Below are 24,526 nucleotides of genomic sequence, written 5' to 3' on the forward strand. Positions count from 1 at the left end.
AGATGGGAAAGTCTCATTGAAGGAACACAATGATTAAACCCAACTTAAAATCATTCTGGGATGGCTTTGTTGATTGTGGTAATAGGAGTTTCGAGGCTTATGCACTTGGTGTGTTCTATAAGAAATTGAAGAACATAGTACTAGAGCTAGTTATCTCAGTGGTAATGAAAAAACCTGCTGCCCCCTTTAAATGCCTGGGAGTGCTTCTACAGAGTTCATATTGCTGTCACTGCTGCTGCTGCTTTGGGTAAGGCCCTCAGACAACTTAAAAGGGACTCATTCCTTCTGGGAACCTGGAGTAAGCTTTGCTCATTATAACACTAACTTCTCTGCTCAGAGGGTGAGATTATTCTGCATAAAACTCAGGCTGAAAGCATTTTAGGCCTAGATTAGATGGACAGAGGCTAGAAGCTTCCAGGACTAGGCCTAGGTTAGCAGATGGAGGCAGTAAACCTCCGAGACTATAATTACATCAGACTAATAAAAAATACTTTTACACTAAATAGATTCACAATGGATTTTTCTTTTGTGGTGGTGGTGGTGGTGGTGTTGTGTGTGTGTGTGTGTGTGTGTGTGTGTGTGTGTGATATGTCTTTAATGTGTGCAGGTGCACTTGTGTACGCGATTATGGGCACATATGTGCCACAACATGGCAATCATAGGACAGCCTTGGATGTTGTTTCTCCCTTCTACCTTGTTTAGAAGAGGGTCCATTTATTATTGTTGAGTTCTCTGCATACACCGGGTTAGCTAGCCCCCAAGCTTCCAGGGATTCTCCTATCTCTGCCTCCCTTCTCCAAATATGGGTGCAGGGATTACAAGTACCTGTGCTATAATTCAGCCTTTACTCAGATTCCAGGCATGAGAACTCAGGTTCTCATGTTTCTATAGCAAGTGCTTTTACCTACTTAGCCCCTACCACGTTTTTCAAACTATGATAGACAAATACTGAAAGTATAAGCCAAAATAAGCAGGCCTGTTCCTTCAGTTATTGCTGTCAAACATGCTGTCATGATGATACAAAAGTAACTAACACACTAACTTCCTGGATTCTTGATTAAAATAGGCAATGCAAAGACAGAAAAGGAAGTCCAGAGTTAAGGTCTTATTGGGAAGAGAATATAGAAGATTAACCTGACAAAAACCTGGTTAAGACTTAATGAAGAGTCTGCTCTTTGAAATATTCAATGCAGTTCTTATTCATAGGGCTCTGAGATATTTCTTCTTTGTTAAAGCAAGAGGTTTGGCCTTTGCTGGCTGGAGAACCTTCATCAAAGCATAAGAATAAAACAGCAACAAACCTGTCTGGGGATGACAGTAACTTGAAGCAGCTGTGTTTAATTTGCTACTGAGAACTTTCAAAAGCCAAAGATCTGACAAGAGTTCATAATAAGAATAATGTAACTGAAAAGGGAGAATTGTTTATGTCTATGGTGTGAAAAGCAAGAAAATGAATTTAATCCAAAAGTTTTAGACCAAATGTTTATAAGCATAGTGATCAAGAATGTTTTCAAAGTATATAATATCCATTATACCTGATTTATAAACTCAATGAACAAATTCTAAAGCAAGAAAAAAGCCATAGGGATAATATATAACATTCTTAAGCCTCTCAAAGTGTGTTCACTTCATATGCTAGATACTTTGAACTGAAGGAGATTGACAAGGCCTCAGAAGCAAAATATGTTTCGGCTCCCGTCTCTGCCTCTCTGCTCTGTCTCCCTAAATGAGGCATATAAAACAGTAATTTTTTTCCTTAAGATGGCCCAAGGAAATTAGAATTCCTCTCCCTTAATGCAGGCCATAAAACTAGCAAAACTTTCCTTTACCTCTTGAAGATCCTCATGTGACAGTCATCCTCTCCTGCATTTGGAAGATGAAAGCGCTATACACTAAGGCTGAAATTCCTTTTCTCAGTGAATCCCACTGGGACATTTCGTACTCCATTTATTTTCCTTTCTTTAAAATTTGTCATTTATTCAGACTACATCTCAATTGTTATCCCCACACTTCTATCCTCCCATTGCCCCCTTCTTCCTTCTTTCACCTTATTCCTTTCCCCTAGGCCTGGGACAGAAGGGGACCTCCTCCCCGACCAGGCATCATCCTGGTAGCCTGCTAACTCTTCATCTGTGTGTGACCAGGCTTCCCCACCAAGGGGAAGTCATCAAATAGGAGGCACCAGAGTTCATGTCACAGTCAGTCCCTGCTCTCCACAGAACTGTGGAGAATGTGCTGTCCATTGGCTAGCTCTGAATAGGGCTTCTAGGTTTACTGCATGCATTGTCTTTGGTTGGTGCAGCAGTTTGAACAGACCCGCTTGGGTCCAGGTCCGCCAACCTTGATGGTCTCCTTGTAGGTTTCTCGGAACCTCTGGATCCATCTATTTCTCCATTCTCCAATACCTCTCTCCCCTTCCTTTGTCCACATCCTTACCAGCATGTGCTGTCACTTGAGTTTCTGATCTTAGCCATTCTAATGGGTGTAAGATGGAATCTCAGAGCTGTTTTGATAAGCATTTCAACTAAGGACGTTGAGCATTTCTTTAAGTGTTTCTCGGCCATACGATATTCCTCTGTTGAGAACTGTCTGTTTAGCTCTGATCCCCATTTCTTAATTGGGTTATTTGGTTTGGTGGTGTTTAACTTCTTGAGCTCTTTATATATTTTGGTCACTAGTCCTTTGTCAGATGTAGGGTTGGTGGAGATCTTTTCCCAGTCTGTAGGCTGTCCTGTTGACAGTCTCTTCTGCCTTACAGAAGCTTCTCAGCCTCATGAGGTCTTATTTATTAATTGTTGACCCTAAGGCCTGGGCTGTTGGTGTTCTGTTCAGGAAGTTGTCTCCTGTGCCAATGAGTTAAAGGCTCTTCCCCACTTTTTCATCTAACCAATTTATTGTCTTTGGTTTTATATTGAGGTCTTTAATCCACTTGGACTTCAGTTTTGTGCATGGTGACAAATAGGGGTCCAATTGCATTTTTCTACATGTAGACATCAAGTTAGACCAGCACCACTTGTTGAAGATGCTGTCCTTTTTCCATTGAATAGATTTGGCTTCCTTGTAAAAAATCAAGTGTCCGTAGGTGAGTGGATTTATTTCTGGGTCTTCAATTCTATCCCATTGATCAACCAGCCTATTTCTATGCCAGTACCATGCTGTTTTAATTACTGTTGCTCTATGGAGGTTCCACTGGAGGATCTTTTTTTGTACAAGATTGTTTCAGCTATTCTGGGTGGTTTGTTTTTCCATAGGAAAAATTGAGAATTGATCTTTCAATGTCTTTACAAAATTGTGTAGGTATTTTGATAGGGATTGCATTGAATCTGTAAATGGCTTTCGGTATGATGGCCATTTTTACTATGTTAATTCTCCTGATCTGTGAACAAGGGAGATCTTTCCGTCTTCTGATGTCAGGTTCAATCTCCTTCTTAAGAGATCTGAAGTGCTTTCCAAACAAGACTTCCACTTGCTTGGTTGGAGTTACTCCTAGATACTTTATATTGCTTGTGGCTATTGTGAAGGGTGTAGTTTCCCTAATATCTTTCTCAGCACAATTGTCATTTGTATACAGGAAAGCTACTGACTTATTTGAGTTAATTTTGTTTCCAGCCAATTTGCTGAAGGTGTTTATCAGCTGTAGGAGTTGTCTGGTGCTATTTTGGGGGTCACTTATGTACACTATCATATCCTCTGCAAATAGGGATAATATGACTTTCCTCCTTTCCCATTTGGTTCCCCTTGATCTGATTTTGTTGTCTTATTGCTCTGGCTAGAACTTCAAGAACTATTTAAAGAGATATGGAGAAAGTGGGCAGCCTTGTCTGGTCCCTGATTTTAGAGGAATTTCCTTGAATTTCTGTCCATTTAATTTGATTTTGGCTATTGGCTTGCTGTATAGAGCCTTTACTATGGTTAGGTATGTGCCTTGTATCCCTGATCTCTCCAAAACTTTAAACATGAATGGGTATTGGATTTTGTCCAATGGCTTTTCTGCATCTAAGGAGATGATCATGTGGGTTTTTTTTTTCTTTCGGTTTGTGTATATGGCGGATTACATTGATGGATTTCCATGTATTGAACCATCCCTGTATGCCTGGAATGAGGCCAACTTTGTCATGGTGAATGATATCTTTGATGTGTTCTTGTATTTAGTTTGTGAGTATTTTATTGAAAATTTTTATCAATTTCATAAGAGAAATTGATTTGAAATTCTCTTTCTTTGCTGAGTCTTTGTGAGGTTTAGGTATCAATGTGACTGTGGCCTCACAGAATGAGTTTGGTAACATTCCACCCATTTCTATTTTGTGGAGTAGGTTGAAGAGTTCAGTACTACCTCTTGTTTGAAGGTCTGGTAGAATTCTGTGCTGAAACCATCTGGCCCTGGGCTCTCTTTTTGGTTGGAAGACTTTTAATGACTGCTTCTATTTCTGTAGGAAAAATAAGACTATGCAATTTGTTTATCTGATCTTGATTCCACTTTGGCAAGTGGAGTCAATCAAGAAAAATGTCCATTTCCCTTTGATTTTCAGATTTTGTGGCATATAAGCCTTTGCAATAGGACCCAATGATTCTTTGCCTTTCCTCAGTGTCTGTTGTTCTGTCTCCCTTTTCATTTCTGATTTTGTTGATTTGCATAGTGTCTCTCTGTCTTTTAGTTAGTTTGGCTAACGGTTTGTCTGTCTTGTTGATTTTCTCAAACCAGTTCTTGGTTTTGTTGGTTCTTTGAATTGTTCTTTGTTTCTAATCTATTGGTTTCAGCCCTGAGTTTTATTATTTCCAGCCATCTATTCCTCTTATGTGTTTCTGCTTCTTTTTTTTCCCTAGGGCTTCTGGATGTGTCTTTAAGTTGCCTACATGAGATGTTTCCAATTTCTTTATGAAGACACTTAGTGCTGTGAATTTTCTTCTCTGCACCGCTTTCAATGAGCCCCATAAATTTTGGTATGTTGTTCCTTCGTTTTCATTGAATTTTAGGAAGTTCTTACTTTCTTTATTTACTTCTTCCATGACCCGAGTGTCATTAAGTAGAGAGCTGTTTAGTTTCCATGTGTGTGTAGGCTTTTTCTTATTTCTGTTGTTGTTGATATCCACTTTTAGTCCATGGTGATCTGATCGGATACAAGGTATTTTTCAATCTTCTTGTATCTGTTGAGGCTTGCTTTGTGACCTACTGTATGATCCATTTTGAAGAAGGTTCCGTGATGTGCTGAAAAGAAGTTATAATCTTTTGTGTTTAGGTGTAAAATTCTGTTAGATCCATTTGATTCATGACATCAGTTAGTGTCATTATTTCTCAGTTTAGTTTCTGTTTCATTGACCCATCCTTTGGTGAAAGTGAGGTGTTGAACAGTGTGTGGTTTAAGCTTTGTTGATAGTTATTTCCCAAATGTTGGTGCCCTTATATTAGGGGTGAAGCTGTTCAGAATTGTGATGTAATCTTGGTCAACTTTACTTTTGATGAGTATGAAGTGTCCTTCCTCATCTCTTTGGATTAGTTTTAAAGGAATTTTTTATTTAATTAATTTATTCAGATTACATCTCATTTGAAATCCCATGCCTCATATCCTCCTATTGCTCCCTCCCTACCGCTTTCATCTTTTCGTGATGTCCTTGATTGATGTCTTGGATGTTTTTGAATCAGTAATTTTTTAGCTTTAACAAATTTTGATGGGTGCATCAGATTCTTCCCTGGAATCTTCTACACACAAGATTCTTTCTACTACCTTTTGTATTCTGTTGGCGATGCTTACCCCTCAGTTCCTGTTTTCTTCTCTAAGTTCCCTGTTTTCTGGCTTTGCCAATTTGTGTTCTGATCATTGTTTCCATTTTCATCTTCAGGTCTTGAACCATTTTATTGATTTCCTTCACCTGATCATTTGCATTTTCTTGAATTTCTTCCAGCGAGTTCTCCATTTCCTCTCTATAGGCCTCTGTTGTGGCCTCTCTAAGGTCCTCAATCTATTTGGCTGTATCTTTCTGTTTTTGTAGATTTTTGTTTCCTCTATTATCATCTTCATTATGAAGGGTTTGAGGTCATTTTCTTGTGTTTCACTTGTCTTTAAGTTTCCAGGTCTAATTGCTTCGAGATAACTGGGTTCTTGAGATGCCATATTATCTTGGCTTTTGCTGTTCATATTTTTATGCTGGCCTTTAGTCATCTTGCTTCTTCTGTCATTGGGTGGTAGTTTCTGTTGTCCTTCACTGGGCTTTGAGATCAGGTCCTATGTGAGTGGCTATAGGTTGAAACCCCTCACCTGCAAATTCTTCCGTGGATCAGGGGGGTGACCTGGGTTCAGATCTGGGAACTTTCAGTGGATTGGCTGGGTGGCCTGAGGTCACATCCAGTTGGGTTCTATACTGCGAGATCACCTCTGGGCTGTCACCTTACGGCCCATAGTTCTTCCTGAAACACAGGGCTCAGGTGCTGCTCGAGGCCTTGCTGTGTGTAACTAGGCTTGGGAGACTGCGCCTGCTCCTGCTCCTGCTCCTGCTCCTGCTTGGATTCTGGAACTCTCTGTGGCTTGGCTGGGTGACCTCAGGGCAGGTCCTCCTGTGCTATGCACTACGTGGTCTCTTCTCGTCTAGTAGCCCCAGACAGTGCCACCTTTCAGGGTACTGATCGGTCAGAGACAGAGAATGAGGGTGTTGTCGTGCAGCTAAGACTGGGGACTGCTCCTGTGCCTGCTTAGACCTGTAAACTCTGTGAGGATTGGCCAAGTGACCTGAAAACAGATCCACCTATGCTCCACACCTTGGGGGCTCCATGGGCCAGCAGACCCTGATGTTGGTGCTCTACAGCCCACTGCTTGGTTAGAGACAGAATGCTAGCCTATGTTTGTGCCTTGAAAACTGTGCCTGCACCCTGGGCCCTTCTGTGGATTGAGAGGGTGATCCCAGGGCAGATCCAACCTGTAGTATCCCCTGGGCTAGTAGTTCCAGATGCTGTTGTTCTGCAGCCCACACTTCAATCCAGGACGCAGAGTCTAAGATGTAGAACACAGATACAACTCACAGGCAGGTATGCGTCCAGACTCTGGGGATTGGGCACCCACACCCAGGGACCCAGGGACTCCTCCGTGGGCCAGCTGGATGGCCCAAGGCCAGACCCATCTGTGCTCCACACAGTGTAACCCCTCTCACACAGAGCATACCAGCTCTGGTGGTCTGTAGCTCCCAGCCTGGCATTGTTCCTTCCGCGTATGTGAGATGACAGATAGATTGGGGAAAAAAATGTGTTCGAAACATCCTGGAGGGCTTCTGTAAAAAATCTGCTTTCTTAGTGCCTTACTGATTCAGAGCACACATTAGCGGAAAGTCAAAAAAGAGATTTAAAGGGGTGAAGACTTATCTAGCTGTAATTCCTAGGGGTCTTACCAGCAAGTTGCAACCTCTCGATGTTTCAATCAACAAACCATTTAAAGTCTTTATGAGAGAGGAGTGGAACAGATGGATGGCTGCTGGGAGTCATGATCTGACTCCAACAGGACGAATGAAGAGGCCCACCATCACTCAAGTTTGTGACTCGGTTAAAACATCATGGCAGTCAGCGAAGGAGTAAATCGTTGTATGATCATTCAAAAACTGTGGCACAGCAATGCCTTAGATGGAACTGAAGATAATGGCATATATGAAGACAGAGAAGAAAGCGATACAAGTGATTGTCAGCAACTGAGCTTCCTAAGTTCTGCCACTAGTGATGAAGTGTGTCTCCAGAAAATTAGAAGAATGCCTGAGTGTCTAAGTCTTTCCTCCTGTTAACAATGTTTAATATTTCCTTGTTTTGTTGTATTTTAATAAATATCTTATTATACTCGTCCTAACTTGGTGCAGAATATCTTTTCTTGTTTTCTTGCTCTAAACATTGGATGTGTCTTTAGGGCATGTACATGCTAAGGTCTGAAAAAGACAGTAAGTTGGAAGAGAAGAGTTACCTACTAGACCAGAAGTCAAAGACACATGAATTCTCATGGAGAAGGCCTCCCAGTGATGGTAACCTTCTGCAAAGAACAGAGCCTGCTTCAGGTACACAGCCTCTCCATCTGCAGGCTGGCCTTTTATTCACGGGACTCTAATAGCTTCTAAGTACCTCAATGCACAGCCCAGTTAGAAACCGTTTGTTGGGCGTCTTTTCCACATGGCCACCTTCTTCTATCTCATGCTGAATTTTCGTTCAGTGGGTGATTTTCATCTGACCGTATTCATAAAGTCTGAGGTCTAGTTCCTGGCTACTAAGGAGGTTACTTATGTGCCCATCTACCTGCCAGATAGGGAGCTTCCAGAGCCCCATTTGTCTATGTATTCACACCACCCCAAAGAAGTGTTTTATAGAAAATATAACTCAACGACAGTGATGTATTTTCTAGGGCAGTAGCACAAGAGTGTCCCTGTGTGAGGGGGTGGTTGTAGAGAGGACTTCCAAACCCATAAAAGATTATTTCTTACAGCTGTCACCTTTGCCTTAGTATAATCTTAAGTAGATTCATGTTGTAGCACTCATCAGAACACCATTCCTTTCCACGTCTTGATAATACCCCACTATATAGATTTACTAGATTTGGTTTATTCACTCATCAGTTGATAGACATTTGTATTACTGGGACTTTCATGCTATTCTGAATAAGCACTGCTATAAATATGCATGTATGAGTTTTCCTGTAGCTGTGTATATTCAGTTTACCTTATGTATGCTTAGCCATGGAATTGCTGAGCCCTTCTGTATTTACTACTTTAAAAGTGTCAAATTGTTCAGAAGGGGCTCAGGGATCTTTGTGACTTTGAGGACAACCTGGTCTTAAAAGAAAAAACAAAAAACTGGAGAGCCAGATTCAGTGGCACACACGTGCAATCCCAGTGTTCCACGAGGCAGAGGCACGGGCAGGTTAATCTCCGAGTTCCAGGCTAGCCTGGTCTACAACGTGACCCCAGACGGCAAAGGTTACACAGAGAAATCCTGCCTGCTGGGGAGAAGGTCAGGGGTATGAGGAGACACTTTAAAAAAAAAAAAGAAAGAAAGAAAGAAAGAGAAGAAAAACCGGAAGACCCTTCCTCACCACGTGTCATCCATGTGACATCAGAGTGGTGGTGGTCCAATCATTTGGCTATGGAACACGGTGCAATTTACATATGTCTACCGATTGGTTAAAGTGGATAAGCTCGCCCTCACGATGACGTTTGTGTAGGGAAAGTTGCCAGAGAAACCCACCCTTTGCTGGCGGTTGGATGCTCAGCAGTGACGCTCTTCACTGCCGCTCCTCCGCCACCCTGAAAAAGAGTTGGATTTGATAACTAACTGTGAAATTCGAACCTGGTTCCAGAGTTAATACGGACTACAGACTTCTGGGTTGTATTCCCTGTTGATTGTCCCAGACATTCCCATAAAACTCTGGGAATTTGACAGTCCTTTGACGATAAAGCATGAAGATTGCTTAAATGACTTCCAGAAAGAAAGCTTCTCCTGTGCGTGGCCAACAGTTTGTTGAAGGAGATGACTTCACGAAGCCAGCGGCAAGCGGCAGGAAGGTTAGGAAGATGAGAAATGGCTCCTCGAGACAGAAGTCAGCCGGACGGAGGCGGCCTCAGTCACTTCCTCCTGGAAGACCTCCATGCCGCTCTGCCAAAAAAAGTTATTCGGTGGAGAGAGGGCACACTAGTGAAAATACCTGCCTGGAAGAGGAAAACCCCTCCATCGAGACGCCTGGTCTTACAGGTAGCCACTCCATTGCTGAGAAGCTGTGTATTTCAGTGGAACACCCCTCAGCCAAGGTGCTTTTATCAGCCAGGAAGCATCGGTCCGCTGAAAAAGGTCCTACTGCAGAGAAAATTTCTTCTGCCTGTAAGAACTCACCTGCTGAAAAAAGTCGTACCCCAGAGAAAAGCTCCTCTGCTAGGAGGCACCTCTCTGGCAAGAGTCGTCATGTCTCCGAGAAAGATACCACAGAGAAAAGGCACTCATCTGCGAAGCATCGCTTTTCAGAGAAAGATCATCGCTCACAGAGAGGCCGCTCTATCAAGAAAAGCCGCCGCACGGAAAAAGCTCGTTCTCTAGAGAGAATGTGTTGGGCCGAGAGTCCCTATGCCGAGAGAAGCCATCCTGCTGGGAAAGAATGCTTGGCTGGGAAGGATCGCCAAGTGAAGAGAAGTCGTTCTGTCAAAAGACGACTTTCGGTGGAGGAAGACTGCCCTTCAGGGAGAGGTTGGGCCGCCAAAAAATGTCAACTGTGCCACACGGAGAAAAGTAGGTGTGCAGACAGGGCACCATCTGCAGGGAAAGCTGGCCGTGCACAGAGAGGTCGCCCGAAGAAATATCATCTTACAGAGGAGGGTCACTCAGCTGAGAAGCACAGCAGTGCTGGAGAACCCTCCACAGGCAAAGATCATCCTGCAGGGACCATTTATACCAACCAAAGCCACCCTGAAAAGGAGGGTCGCCTAGCCGACCAGGGTAACTGTGCAGAAAGGAAACCCTCTGCCGGTAAATATTACCCCGCAGGAAGAAGTCAACCCAAGAAAAGGCGGCCTGCAGAGGGAAGTCACTCCCTCGACAAGGACAAGGGTAACTATGCCAAGAGGGGACCCCCTATGGAGAACCGTTGTCCCAGAGGCAGAGGTCGGGCTCCAAAGAAGGCCCATAGCACACAGAGCTATGGCTACTTATCAAAGCAGGGTAGCTGCGCAGGGAGAGGGCCCTCGTCTGAGAATAATCTCCCTTCAGGGAGAGGCTTCCCTAACAAAAGCAGCCCTGCAGAGGATGGTTGCTCAGCTGGAAGGGGTAGCTCTTCTGGGAGCAGGCTTTTTGGGGGACAAGATCACCCCACAGGCAGAGGTCGGCCTCGGAAAAAAAGGTGCCCTGCAGAGGAGGAGGGTCGCTCAGCTGAGAAAGGTAGCTGTGCAGGCCAAGGGCCCTCTGCAGGGAAAGCTCTCCCTGCAGGGAGAGGTCGACCTCAGAACAGTAGCCCTGCAGAGGAGGGTCAGTCAGGTGAGAGGGGTAGTAGAGGCCCCTTTGCAGGGAAACAGTACCCTGCAGGGAGAGGTTGCCCCAACCAAAGCCCCCCTGCAGAGGAGTTTCGCTCCATCAGAAGGCATCATTCAGCCGAGGGAAGACCTTTTGGAAGGAAAAGGTGCCCCGCGTGTGGAGACTGGTCTCCAAAGAAAAGGCGCTCTGCAGAGGTGGGTGGCTCAGGCGCAAGTCTTGACCCTACGCAGAGGGGACCCTCTGCAGGGCAAGAGAACGACACCGGGAGAGGTTGCCCCAACCAAAGCCTCCCTGCAGAGGAGTTCCGCTCCACTAGAAGGCGTAATTCAGCCGAGGGAAGACCTTTTGGAAGGAAAAGGTGCCCCATGTGTGGAGATTGGTCTCCAAAGAAAACGTCCTCTGCAGAGGTGGGTGGCTCAGCAGCAATTGTTGCCCCTACGCAGAGGGGACCCTCTGCAGCACAAGTTATCAACACGGGGAGAGGTTGTCCTAGGAAAGTCCGCCCTGCAGAGGACTTTGAATCCATCAGAAGGGCTAAATCGGCAGAGGAAACGCTCTGCAGCTCTGCAGAGGTGGGTGCCTCAGGCACCAGTGCTGGCCCCACACAGAGCCGACCCTCTGCAGGGCCAGAGAACAACACCGGCAGAAGTTGCCCCAACCAAAGTCACCCTGCAGAGGAGTTTCGCTCCATCAGAAGGCATCATTCAGCCGAGGGAAGACCTTTTGGAAGGAAAAGGTGCCCCGCGTGTGGAGACTGGTCTCCAAGGAAAAGGCGCTCTGCAGAGGTGGGTGGCTCAGGCGCAAGTCTTGACCCTACGCAGAAGGGACCCTCTGCAGGGCAAGAGAACAACACCGGGAGAGGTTGCCCCAACCAAAGCCACCCTGCAGAGGAGTTCCGCGCCACTAGAAGGCGTAATTCAGCCGAGGGAAGACCTTTTGGAAGGAAAAGGTGCCCCATGTGTGGAGATTGGTCTCCAAAGAAAACGTCCTCTGCAGAGGTGGGTGGCTCAGCAGCAATTGTTGCCCCTACGCAGAGGGGACCCTCTGCAGCACAAGTTAACCACACGGGGAGAGGTTGTCCTAGGAAAGTCCGCCCTGCAGAGCACTTTGAATCCATCAGAAGGGCTAAATCGGCAGAGGAAACGCTCTGCAGCTCTGCAGAGGTGGGTGCCTCAGGCACCAGTGATGGCCCTACCCAGAGGGGACCCTCTGCGGGGCCAGAGAACAACACCGGCAGAGGTTGCCCCAACCAAAGCCCCCCTGCAGAGGAGTTCCGCTCCACCAGAAGGCGTAATTCAGCCGAGGGAAGACCTTTTGGAAGGAAAAGGTGCCGCACGTGTGGAGACTGGTCTCCAAAGAAAAGGCGCTCTGCAGAGGTGGGTGGCTCAGGCACAAGTCTTGACCCTACGCAGAGGGGACCCTCTGCAGGGCATGAGAACAGCACCGGGAGTGGTTGCCCCAACCAAAGCCACCCTGCAGAGGAGTTCCGCTCCACCAGAAGGCGTAATTCAGCCGAGGGAAGACCTTTTGGAAGGAAAAAGTGCCCCACGTGTGGAGACTGGTCTCCAAAGGAAAGCCGCCGTGCAGAGGTGGGTTGCCCAACAGCGAGTGTTGACCCTACACAGGGGGGACCCTCAGCAGGGCAGGTTAACAACATCGGGAGAGGTTGGCCCAACCAAAAGCACCCTGCCGAGGAGCTTCAAAGCTCCAGCGGAAGGCGCAATTCTGCAGAGAGAAGACCCTTGCGAAGGAAAAAGTGTCCCACGTGTGGAGATTGGTCTCCAAAGAAAACTTCCTCTGCAGAGGTGGGTGGCTCAGCAGGAATTGTTGTTCCTACCCGGAGGGGACCCTCTGCAGCACAAGCTAACACCACCGCGAGAGGTTGCCCTGGGAAAGTCCGCCCTGCAGAGGCCTTTGAATCCATCAGAAGGGCTAACTGGGCAGAGGAAACCCAGGTGGGGAAAGATTCCTCCACAGGCAGAGGTGGGCCTCAGCCCAAAAGCTTCCAGGCAGAGGAGTTTCGCTGGGTCAGAAGGCGTGACTCGGCAGACAGGGCACACTTTGGGCATAAAGCATGCCCCACATGCAAAGCTTATTCTCCGAAGAAAAGGAAGCAAAGCTCCTCTGCAGAGGCAGGCCGCTCAGCCCAGAAGGGCGGCTTTTCTGAGAGGGCACTCTATCCAGGGGAAAAAAAGTGCCCCGCAGAAGTGGATGGCTCAGTTAAGAGGGGCAACGGTGCAGGGGGAAGACCCTCTGCAGGTGACGGTCACCACACAGGGAGAAGTAGCCCGAAGAAAAGGTGCTCTGCAGGGGCGGGTGGCACATTTGAAAGGGCTAACCCTGCTGCGAGAGCACATTCTGCCAGAAAAGATGGGCGCCCAGGCAGAAGTCGGCCACCGAAGAAAAGGTACCCCCAACAGGAGGGTCAGTCAGTCCAGAGTGGTAACTGTGCACAGAGGGGACCCTCTGAAGGCAAGGATAGTAACACCAGGAGAGGTCGGCCTCCGAAAGAAAGGCAAGTTGCAGAGAATCATCTATCTGCCGACAGAGCTTGCCCCCCTAAAAAACGTCGTCGGGTGGAGAAAAGTCTCCGTGGGAAGAAAAGTCTTCCCTCTCCACAGGAAGTTTACTCTGGCGGGAGAGGTCACCTGGCTAAGAAAAAGCGCCCTGCAGAGATACAGCTCTCTGCCCAGAAAGTGCAGAGGGCAGAGGAGAGTTGTTATGTTGAGGAAGACCATGCTAGGGAGATAGCTCACTCTCCCCCGAGTGGCATCTCTAATGAGAAAGGCAGCACAGTAGAGGGCGCGTGCTTGGTAGAGAAAGATCATGACTCCCTGGAGCAAGGCTGCCCTGTAGAGAAAGCCTCTTCAGGATCCATGCCTGAGGCGACAGTGCCAACGAACATGCAGAACACTCCAGAGAATAGGCTTGTCAGTGGCACCAGACAAGTAGCCCAGGTCCCTCAGCAAAATGTGAGTGGGCCTGTCCCAACAAGAGTTGAAGTGACGGTTCCAGCAAAACTCAAGCGCTGTCTTGTTGAGGACTGGGACTTGGTAACTAAGCATAAGCACTTATTCCAACTCCCTGCTCAAAAGAATATTGATACCATTCTCGCAGAGTATGTGACCTTTGTGAAATCACAGTCGAAGGGTGATAACAGAGAGTATTCTGTCGATGAGCTTGCATATGGAGTAAGGGCGTATTTCAACACGATGCTGAGCACCCAGCTGCTCTGCCCATTTGAAAAACCCCAATATGAAGAAATTCACCTGGCTTATCCTGATATTCCAATGTCTCAAGTGTATGGGGCTCCACATCTCCTAAGATTATTTGTGATAATTGGCGATACACTGTCCCAGTCGTCCTGTGATAGCCAGAGCATTATGTTAGTGTCCAGCTATCTGCATGGTCTCCTTGAATACCTGGAAGAGAATTCCACCTCTCTGTTCAGTGCCAGCAACTACACAGTGGCTTCGGTCGAGTATTGTTGCAAAGCCCTGCCAGGGTCGGCTGACCACTCCAGTGTTGCATGAGTAAACATTTCTGTTTATTGTTTTCATTGATGCAACAGGGTTTGATGTTGCAGTTTGCATAATGTAAACAGACAAAATTAAATGCTGGTTTACCATCATAAGCTACAATTCAACAGCAAATAAATGTTCACCATAAAGTTGTGTTGCTTACTGTACATGGCTTGAATGTGGGTGCTTCTATCCCTTCTATCTCATGAGTATTTACTAGGTGTTCATATGACGTGATAAAATGCCCTCATTCCCAGTGCCAAAAGTTCAACAAACTGGATATGCACCAAACACATCCACACACACAGTTTAATACAGCTTTAAAAATTTAATGAGTCTATAGAAGTATGTAAGAAGGCCCTAGCTTTTCTCCCTAGTTTAAAGGAGAAAGAGATGGGGGAGGAGGAGGAAGAAGAAGAAGAGGACAAGAAAGAGGAGGAAGAGGAGGAGGGGCGAATGAGGAGAAAGTCACAGGAGGAAACTGAGAAAGAGGAGGAAGGTGAGGTAGAGAGGGGGAGGAAAAGAGGTGTGTGGGGAGAGAGGGAGAGGAGACGAGGGAGACTAGAAGAGGAGGAAGGGGAGGGTGAAAAGGAAGGAGAGGAGATGGACGTGGAAGAAAAGGGTGAAAAGGAGGAAAGGCATGGTAGAGAAAGTAAACAGTAGAGGGGGGAAAGGAAGTGGAGGAGAGGGAAGCAGGAATAGGAGGGCAATAAAGGGAAGGAAAACAGGAAGGTGAACAGAAAAGGAGGCGGAATGGGAGTCGAAGGAGAGGGAGAAGCCAAAGACAGAAGGGGTAGACCGAGGAAAAGGAGAAGAGATGAGGAGGAGAATAGGTGAAGGAAGGGAAAAAGAGGAGGAGGAGAGGAGAAAGACGAGATGAAGGGAAGGCAGGAGAAGGATAGCAAGTGGGAGAGGGAAGAGGAATAATAGGAAGAGGAGAAGGGGAGAGAAAGGAGTAAAGGTGAGGTAGGACAATGCGAGGAGGGAGGAGAGGAGAGAAAGACTAGGTGAGGAATAAGGAGTGAGAAGGGAGATGAGGGAAGGTGGGGAAGGGAAGAAGAAAGCTAGGAGGAAGAGAACATGGGGGTGGTGAAAAGGAGAAGAGAACAGAAGAGAAGGGTAGAGAAAGGAGTGGGGGAGAATAAGCCAAAAGAGGAGGAAAATAAGGAGAGACGTATAACAGAGAGAGGAAGGGGTGGTGGTGGAGGGGAGAGATAAAAGGAAGACAGAGGAAGGGAAGAAAGGGTAAGGCAGGGAGGAAGGAAAACAGGAAGAAGAGGAGGAATAAAGGATTGGAGGAACACGACAGTGAGGAGGGAAATGGGAAGAGGAAAAGAAGGGGATGTGGGGAAGGAGAAAGGGAAAGAGGGTAGAGGAAGGAAGATAAGATGGGGAAAAACAAAATGGAGGAGAAGCAGGAGGAAGATGAAGAGAAGAGGGAGGAGGAGGGAAAAGGTGTGAAATAGAGGAAGGAAAGGGGTAACAGGGAACCGAGAACTAGAGGAAGGAGAAAGTGAGGAGAGGGAAGAAGAGCAGGAGAAAGAAGCCGCAAGACAAGAGAAAGAACACAGGAGAAGGTAGACCAGGTGGAGGAAGAGGGGTGGTAAAAATGTTGGAAGAAGAAGAAATTTGAGGAGGGGCAAGGAATGGAGGGATGGGGAGGAAGGGGAGGTTGGGGAGGAGGTGGGATAGGATGAGATAACAGGAAGATGAAGGAAGGGAATGAGGATGGACAGGGAGGAAGGGAGGGCAAGGAGGAGAAAGGAAGAGGAGGGAAAGGAGGAGCAGGAAAAGAGGATGTAGTGCTTTGAAAGAATTGTCCCCCATAGGTCCATAGGAAGGGACATTATTAGGAGGTACGGCCTTGTTGGAGTAGTGCGTCCCATTCTCTTGTTGCGGCTTGCTGATGTGTATGCTGCCAAGGTTCCTGCTACGAAGATAATGGACCAGACCTCTGGACTGTAAGCCAGCTCCACTGAAATGTTCTCCTGTATAGACTTGCTGTGGTCATGGTGTCTCCTCACTGCAACAGAAACTCTAAGACAGAGGGGGAGCAGGACGAAAAGGCAGGGCGAACGGGAAGGGTGGGGATGAGGAAGGAGAGGAGGAACAGAGGGCGGGAGGAGAAAGGAAATGAGGAGGGGAGAAGAGAATGGGATTGCAAGGAGTGGAAGGAGAAGACAGTAGAGGAAGGAAGAGGGGAGTAGGATGAGTAGGAGAGGAGGAGGATGGGGAAGAGAAAGTATTTCTGTGTGTATGTAAGAGAGGGGCAAGGGAGAAAGGAGAGAGAGAGAGAGAGAGAGAGAGAGAGAGAGAGAGAGAGAGAGAGAGAGAGAGAGAGAGAGAGAGAGAGATTGTGTGTGTGTGTATTAGAGAGAGAGAGGAGGAGGAGGAGAGAGAAAAGAGGAGGATAGAAGAAGAGAGGAGAGAGGAGAGAAAGAAGCATTGATGACTGCTATTAGGCTGCATTACTTGGGTTGACAGATGTGTCGTTAAGTTGTTTGTGTGGGATATTTACAATTTCTTTCTAAAGGCACTTAGTGCTATGAATTTTCCTCTTAGCACTGCCTTCTTTGTGTCCTCCAAAGCTGAGTATGTTGTTCCTTCATTTTCATTGACTTTCAGGAAGTCCTTATTTCTTCCTTGACCCAGGTGTCATTAAGTAAAGAGTTGTTTATTTTCCATTTGTGTGTAGGCTTTTTGTTATTTCTGTTGTTGAAGTACAGCCTTAGACCATGGTGATCTGACAGGATACAAGATATTATTTCAATCTTCTTGTATTTGTTGAGGCTTGCTTCATGGCGTACTATGTAATCAATTTTAGATAACTTTCCATGGGGTGCTGAGAAGAAGATATAATCCTTTTTGTTTGGGTGAAAAGTTCTGTAGATATCTGTTAGATCCATTTGATTCATGGCATTGGTTAGTGATGTTTTTTCTCAGTTTAGTTTCTGTTTCAATGACCTATCCTTCAGTGAGACTGGGGTGTTGAAGTCTCCCACTATTATTGTGTGGGGATCAATGTGTGGTTTAAGCTTCATTATTAGATCTTTTACTAATGTGGGTGCCCTTCTATTGGGAGCATAGATATTCAGAATTGTGATGTCATCTTGGTTTTCTTTACCTTTGGTGAGTTTGAAATGTCCTTCCTCATCCTTTTTGATTAATTTTGGTTGAAATTCTATTTTGTTAGATATTAAAATGGCTATTCCTGCTTGCTTCTTGTGACTGTTTGCTTGGAATATTTTTTCCAGCCTTTTATCCTGAGATAATGTCCATTTTTATGGGTGAGTTGTGTTTCTAGAATGCAGAAGAATGTTGGTTCTTGTTCATGCATCCATTCATTTATTCTGTGCCTTTTTATTGGAGAATTGTGACCATTGATGTTGCGAGATATTAATGACCAGTGACTGTTAAGAGTCTTAATTTTGATGTTGGTTCCAGTAGAGCACTTGTGTGGTTATGTTTTTTGCAGTGGTGTTGCTATCTATTTCCTGTGTAATTTTGGTTGTAGCTTGTCCCTTTGGGGTAGAGTTTTCCTTATAGTACCTTCTGTAAAGCTGGATTTGTGGATAGGTACGGTTTGAATTTATTTTTGTCATGGAATATTTTGTTTTCTCTGTCAATGGTTATTGATAGTTTTGCTGGGTAAAGTAGTCTGGCCTGGCATCTGTGGTCTCTTAGGGTTTGTAGGAGCACTGTCCAGGCCCTTCTGCCTTTTACAGTCTCTGCTGAGAAGTCAGGCATAATTCTGATAGGTTTGCCATTAAATGTTATTTGGCCCTTTTCCTTTGCAACTTTTAATATTTTTTCATTGTTTTGTATATTTTGTGTTTTTATTATTATGTGACAGGAAGTTTTCCTTTTCTGGTCTATTCTATTTGGTGTTCTGTAGGCCTCTTGTGTGTTTATAGGCATCTCTTTCTTCAGATTGAGGAACTTTTCTTCTATGATTTTATTGAGAATATTTTTCTGGGCCTTGCAGTCTGGCATCTTCTCTTTCCTCAATGCCTATTATCCTCAGATTTCTTCTTTTCATGGTGTCCTGTATTTCTTGGACGTTTTGTGTCAGGATATTTCCAGATTTAGCATTTTCTTTAATGGTTGTTTCACAATCTACGATTGTGTCTTCTAGATCTGAGATTTGTTCCTCCATCTCTTAGATTCTGTTAGAAAGGCTTGCCTCTGTGTTGCTCATCTTCCTCTCTGAGCTCTCACATTCCTGTTTTTCTTCTGTCTGTGTGTTTATAAATGAACCCATTTTCATCTTCAGGTCTTGAACTGTTTTATTGATTGTTTGTATATTCCTGAGTTTCTTCCATTGACTATAGGCCTTCAGAGATTGAAGAGTTTTATTTATTTTCTTCATCATTTATTTTCCTGAAAAAATTCCAGTGCCTCTCAACAGTCCTCTTTTATGTCTTCTACCTGTTTGGCTGCATCCTTCTGTATTTGATTATGGATTTTATTTGTTTCCTCCATTATCATCCCCATTACTAAGGACTTCAGGTCATTTTCTTGTATTTCTATTGTTTTTTAGTTCTCTGGGTTGTTTTCTTTGGGATCACTGGAATCTGGAGATGTCATAATGTTTTGGGTTTTTTGTATATGATTTTATGCTGTCCTTTAGGCATCTTGCCATCTCTGTTTTTGGCAGGTAGCTTCCAGAGTTGGGTGGAAGGAGTCTAGGGATAGATTTACCTGTTTTCTCATGATTTCCCTAGGCTGGAAGCTCTGATGCTTCACTGGTCTGAATGACAGGAGGCTAGCCCTGTAGTTTGGGTCTCTCACTGCCAGTGATCCCTAGCTCCCCTGTACTGTGGGTCCTGTAATCGTTCTGGGTCTCTGAATGTGTGTTGGGTGAGGCCAAAGTGTCCACAGCCTTCTGCACAGCCATAGCTCTCCAGGGACTGAAGCAGGTTGGGCGGAGGTGTTCTACTGGCCACTCTACTCCCTGTTTCCCTGAGATTTCCTTAGTCCCAGAGCTTTGATGCTCCATTGCTCTGTGGTTACTGGTAGCGTTTCAGGTCCCAGACCACTCACAGAGTCCAGGTTAGTGTCACAGGGCCCAAACCTCACACACGCTGAGTCCAGTTCATGTCTCTGGACCCAAATGGGTCTCTGGACCCAAACTGGTCTCTGGGCCTATCCCAAGCACTTAGTCCAGTTAGCACTGAGTCCTACCAGGGTCTCAGGCCCAAACCGCACACTTAGCTTGCCAAGTTCAGCAAGAGTCTCAGAGCCTGTACCGTACACCTAACTCAGCTAGAATCTCTGGTCCCAAACTGCCTGCCAAGCTCAGCTTGGGACTCTGGGCTGAAACCATGCACTGAGCTCAGCCAGAGTCTCAGACTCTTCACTGCCCGCCAAGTTCAGCGAGGGACTCTGGGCCCAAACTGAGCACTGAGCTCAGCTAGAGTCTCTGGGCCCAAACCACCCACTGAATTCAGCAGAGTGTCAGGGCCAGGACTGTGCACCAAACTCAGCCAGGGACTCTGGACCCAAACCATATGCTAAATTCAGCTAGCGACTCTGGGCCCAATCTGACAACCGAGTCCAGCTAGATTCTCTAGGCCCAAACCACCTGCTGAATTCAGCTAGAGACTCTGGGCCCAAATTGCCCCCCATGTTCAGCCAGGGACTCTGGGCCCCAGATTGCATGCCTAGTCCAGTCAAAGTTGCAGGGCCAGGACCGAACACCAAGTTCTTCTAGAGTCTCTGGGCCCAAACTGCATGCCTAGCCCAGCTAGGTTCTCAGGGCCCAAACTGCACACCAAGCTCAGCCAGGGACTCTGGACCCAAACTGCATGCCAAGCTCAGCTAGAGTCTCAGGGCCCAAGCTGCTCACCAAGCTCAGCTAGGGACTCTGGTCCCAAACCACACATTGAGCTCTGCTAGGGTCTCAGCGGCTGAACCACACTCCAAGTCCAGTTTGGGTCTCTGGGCACAAGCCACATGCCGAGTTGTGCTTGGGTCATGGGGCCCAAACTGCGCTTCGAGTTCAGCTAGGGTCACAGGACCCAAATCTTGCACCGAGTCCCCTCTCCCGCAGCAATTCCCAGTGGTTACCATGCCAATCACCTCTGCCAGAGGGTTCCCAGCTGCAAACCTCAGCCGCTGCTGCCGCTGCTGCTGCTGCTGCCACTGCTGCTGATATTTTATACTCCTATAGTGATGTGAATCATGGCTAGGAGAATGTTGTCTATTCTTGTCTCCCATAAATATTAGGTCAATTCCCATATTCTAAGTCCCCAATATGCTGATTCCACTTACATAGGATGTCACTACTCTATTCCTCAGACTATATGCTTCCACCAAACCCTGACCTTAGGAGGCTAACTCAGGAGAGTTTGTTCAGTGTATTATGGAGTAGTTTTGTACCCCATGAGACCAAGATGAAGTCAAAGGTAACAGGATGTGCATAACTTGTTTACTCTTCCCTTAGAAACAAAAAATATAGAGGTAATAAAGATAGACCTACTTTGTAGCCCTGAAGTTAGGAGCAAACCCAGCTGTAATTTCAGGGTTTTAGTAATTCTTTGGTTCCCATTCCAAGCTTTCCAATTGTTTGTTTCTCCATCTCTTCCCACTTAATCCATTTTCTGCAGAGTAGATAAAGGGTTCAGCACTCTTCCTGTCATACTGGACACATGTCTATCTGTGCTCCTGCTCTCTACATCTCCCAGCATTTTGCCCCAGGTGTTGAGCACATTGTGTAGTCATCCAGACAATGTTATCAGTTCACATAGGGACTTGCTTCAGCAGCTCAGGATCCTGGTGAAACAGTAGTGGAACAGGGGGTTACTGAGACCCAAGGCTGGTTCTGAGGAGAAATTAGGTCAGTATGTGTAACAACATGGCAAAGAGCATTCCAAGGACTCTGGAGTCATAGAATTCTGTGCGTATTTAATATAGTTTCTATTTTTGTGGTCACCCATTGCATGTTTTGCTATATAACTCAAAGGGGACTGGTATTGCCTCTGTGTGTGTGTGTGTGTGTGTGTGTGTGTGTGTGTGTGTGTGTATGATCATGTGATTCCAGGTGCCCTCAGAGGCCAGAGGTGTCAGACTCCCTGGAACTTGAGATATAAGCAGTTGTAGCCTACCAAATACAACTGTTTTGAACTCAACTGGAGTCCTTTGGAAGAGCAGTACATGCTCTTAACTTCTGAGCCATCTCTCTAGCCCCAAAAGTCAGGAAATGTTTCATGAACATCATTAACTTAGTTTCAAGTTATGCAGCAAAAGACCCTTTCTCCAAAGCAGGATTATCAAGGTTATAGGTCTGAAACAGACTTCTATCAATTATTTTCACCCAGAGTGTTCCAATATGGTCCCACAGGCCTCTTTTGAGGGAAAAATGTTAGGAACCATTTCTCTCTCTCTTTTCTTTTAGCCACTAATGCATATGTTTTCCTCATTCATCTAGTTACATAGGCTAAGCTATCATTTTCATTGGGAAATAATTGAGTATATCTTAGCTAGATTTTTAGAAGAAATATTGATGAATAATTAGCTTAATTTGAATGAAGATTTGAAAATAAATGGAAGTTCAAAAAGATACTCATGAAAATTTTATAAATGTGTGAAAAATTGGTAGCTCATAAATTCCAAAATTCTCAAATTAAGATGAATTAAATATGAATTTGTGGTCTTTGTTACTTGTTCAACTTAAATTGCAAGCCTCTGTGGGTAGGCAAACAGACAAACCTTTGTAAGGCTGAATGATGTGTGCTTTAGACTTAAGGTTCAGAAGAGTGCAGCTTCTGAGCTTTCATCTCTGGAATGGTTAGTGGAGTATGTTAATGAGTCAGTGTTTTTTAAGCCCCTGAATGATGAACGGACCACAGTGAACTTTCTAACCAGAGACTTTATTAGATGAAAGTACTAATCCGTTGGTCCATGAAAGCCATCACCTAACATTCATTTACTGAGCAATATTAATGTAATTAGATGTGCATGGTTGAATAAAATTAGCAATATCTTCTTGTTCTTAATAATGATAACATTTGCATAGTAGTTTTACAGATACATTATACATAGTAATTCAATTCTAACTAAGCTTTGTGGAAAGGTGCTACTCTTAGTCCTATCCAGGCACAAGGAATCTGACATACATAGAGGTTAAATAACCTTTCCTTGGGATCAGAGAGCTGATACTCATCTCAGCCTGGCTTTTGAGGCTGGGCTCCTGGTTGCTAAGCCATACCCTGAAAATACATAAATATATCAAGTGCAGTGACAGATGGTCCAGGGTTGAAGAATATAGAATCCAAAGTAAACCTCATGGAGCTGGAGAGGTGGTTCAGTGGTTAGGGATGCATATTACTCCTCCAGAGGACCTAAGTTTGATTCCGAACATCCATAGCAGATGGCTTATGACTGCCTATCACATCACTCCATCTCCAGAGGACCTCACATTTCTGGCATATGTAGGCACTCACATAAGCAGTCTGCATCTCTCTCCCTTTCTGTCTGTCACACACACACTTCACTTGATTAAAGATCAATTTAATCTTTGTTTTTGAGTGGACCTCCGAAGAATAAGTGGGGCATTTGAGCACACATAAGCATTTAAGACCAATATCTTTGCATAGATCTGTGAGCCTTTGAAACTGGGCTAGCTTGCCCCAGCCATGATAAGTACTGTAACAGTATTGTGTTATCACACAGTGCTAGAGAATAGAAGTCAGAGGTCATGCTGCTACTGTCTTTTATTTTTCATTTATAGTCTTGTCCCTTGCCTCTTTTCAAGATTTTCATGGTTTTGGCCAATCTTTGGCATTTCTTGGCTGATAGAAGCATCAGTCTAATCACCAACAGGTTAGTATTTTTGAATACTTTAAATAGTTCATGGTAGCATTTTTAATCCTGGTTAAATTTATATTTAAATATAATGTTTTTATATTTAATACAGTTTAAATAATGGTCTTCTCCTTGTGTGTGATTGTCTAGAAAATCTTTCTTTATAAGGACAGCAATCATTTTACATCTACATCAGCTCTATTCCCAAATAAGATGATTTTTTTCTGAGGCAATGTGAGGTTAGGGTTTGAACTTATGAATTTTTAAGGTGCACAATTCAGTCCACAACAGGAACCAAAAAGATTTGTATTCTGTATAGATTCTTGTTGTTGTTAGGATCTCCTAAGGGAAATGATTTGAAAGGCAGTGGTTATATTTAAACAGAGAGGCCACAGCTGAATGAAAGCAGAAGTCATCTTTGTCTTTGAAGTTAGGGTCCACACTTGGGTTATTGTTTCAGCTGGCCTGTAAATGTGCTGGCTCAGTCACATTTCCTTCCTCAATTCTCTTTCCAAGCAATCCTCCTGAGAGCAGGGATCAAGGCTAAAGGGGAAGTCTGAGGGATGACTAGCTTCCAGGAACAAAATGATTATTTTGGTACTCATGAGCTCCTGGCTCCAACTGGATTAGGTGGTTGCAAGGGAAGAAAGTAATCAAATAGTCAAACTCAGAAGATTGAGTGTAAGGTTTTGGTGGAATGCTGAAAATTTTCACAAAACCTGTGTCCCATTATTTACCCTAGGCCTCAGTTTATTGTGCAACTATAAGAAAATATTTAACACTTGGGAATTTATGCACAATCAACATGCATTTCTAACAGTTCTGGAAGTTGGAACATCCAAGATCAAGGAATACCAAGTTTAGCATTTGTTGAAGAACCAATCTGCACTTATGATATGACACCTTGTGGTGTCTTCTGAGAGAAACGAGTTCTGAGATTTCCAGAATGGACAGAATAGAAATAGCAAACTTGTCTCGTCAAACCTGTTTACAAGACATTAATATGATCTGTGATCAACAGCATCCATGGTCTAATTATTTCCTGGAGACTGCACCAGTCTGAGAATTAAGTGCCTCTTTTTCTATCATCATTGTTGTCATCATCATCATTATCATTGTTGTTGTCATCATTATTGATTTGTGGCACTGAAGGTTGAGCCACAGACATGCTAAGCAGGTGCTGTACCATTGAGGTATAACCTAACCCTTGGATTGAGTTTCAACGTGA

This window comes from Acomys minous (assembly GCF_964271855.1).
Source record: "Acomys minous genome assembly, chromosome: 7".
Classification (NCBI taxonomy): domain Eukaryota; kingdom Metazoa; phylum Chordata; class Mammalia; order Rodentia; family Muridae; genus Acomys; species Acomys minous.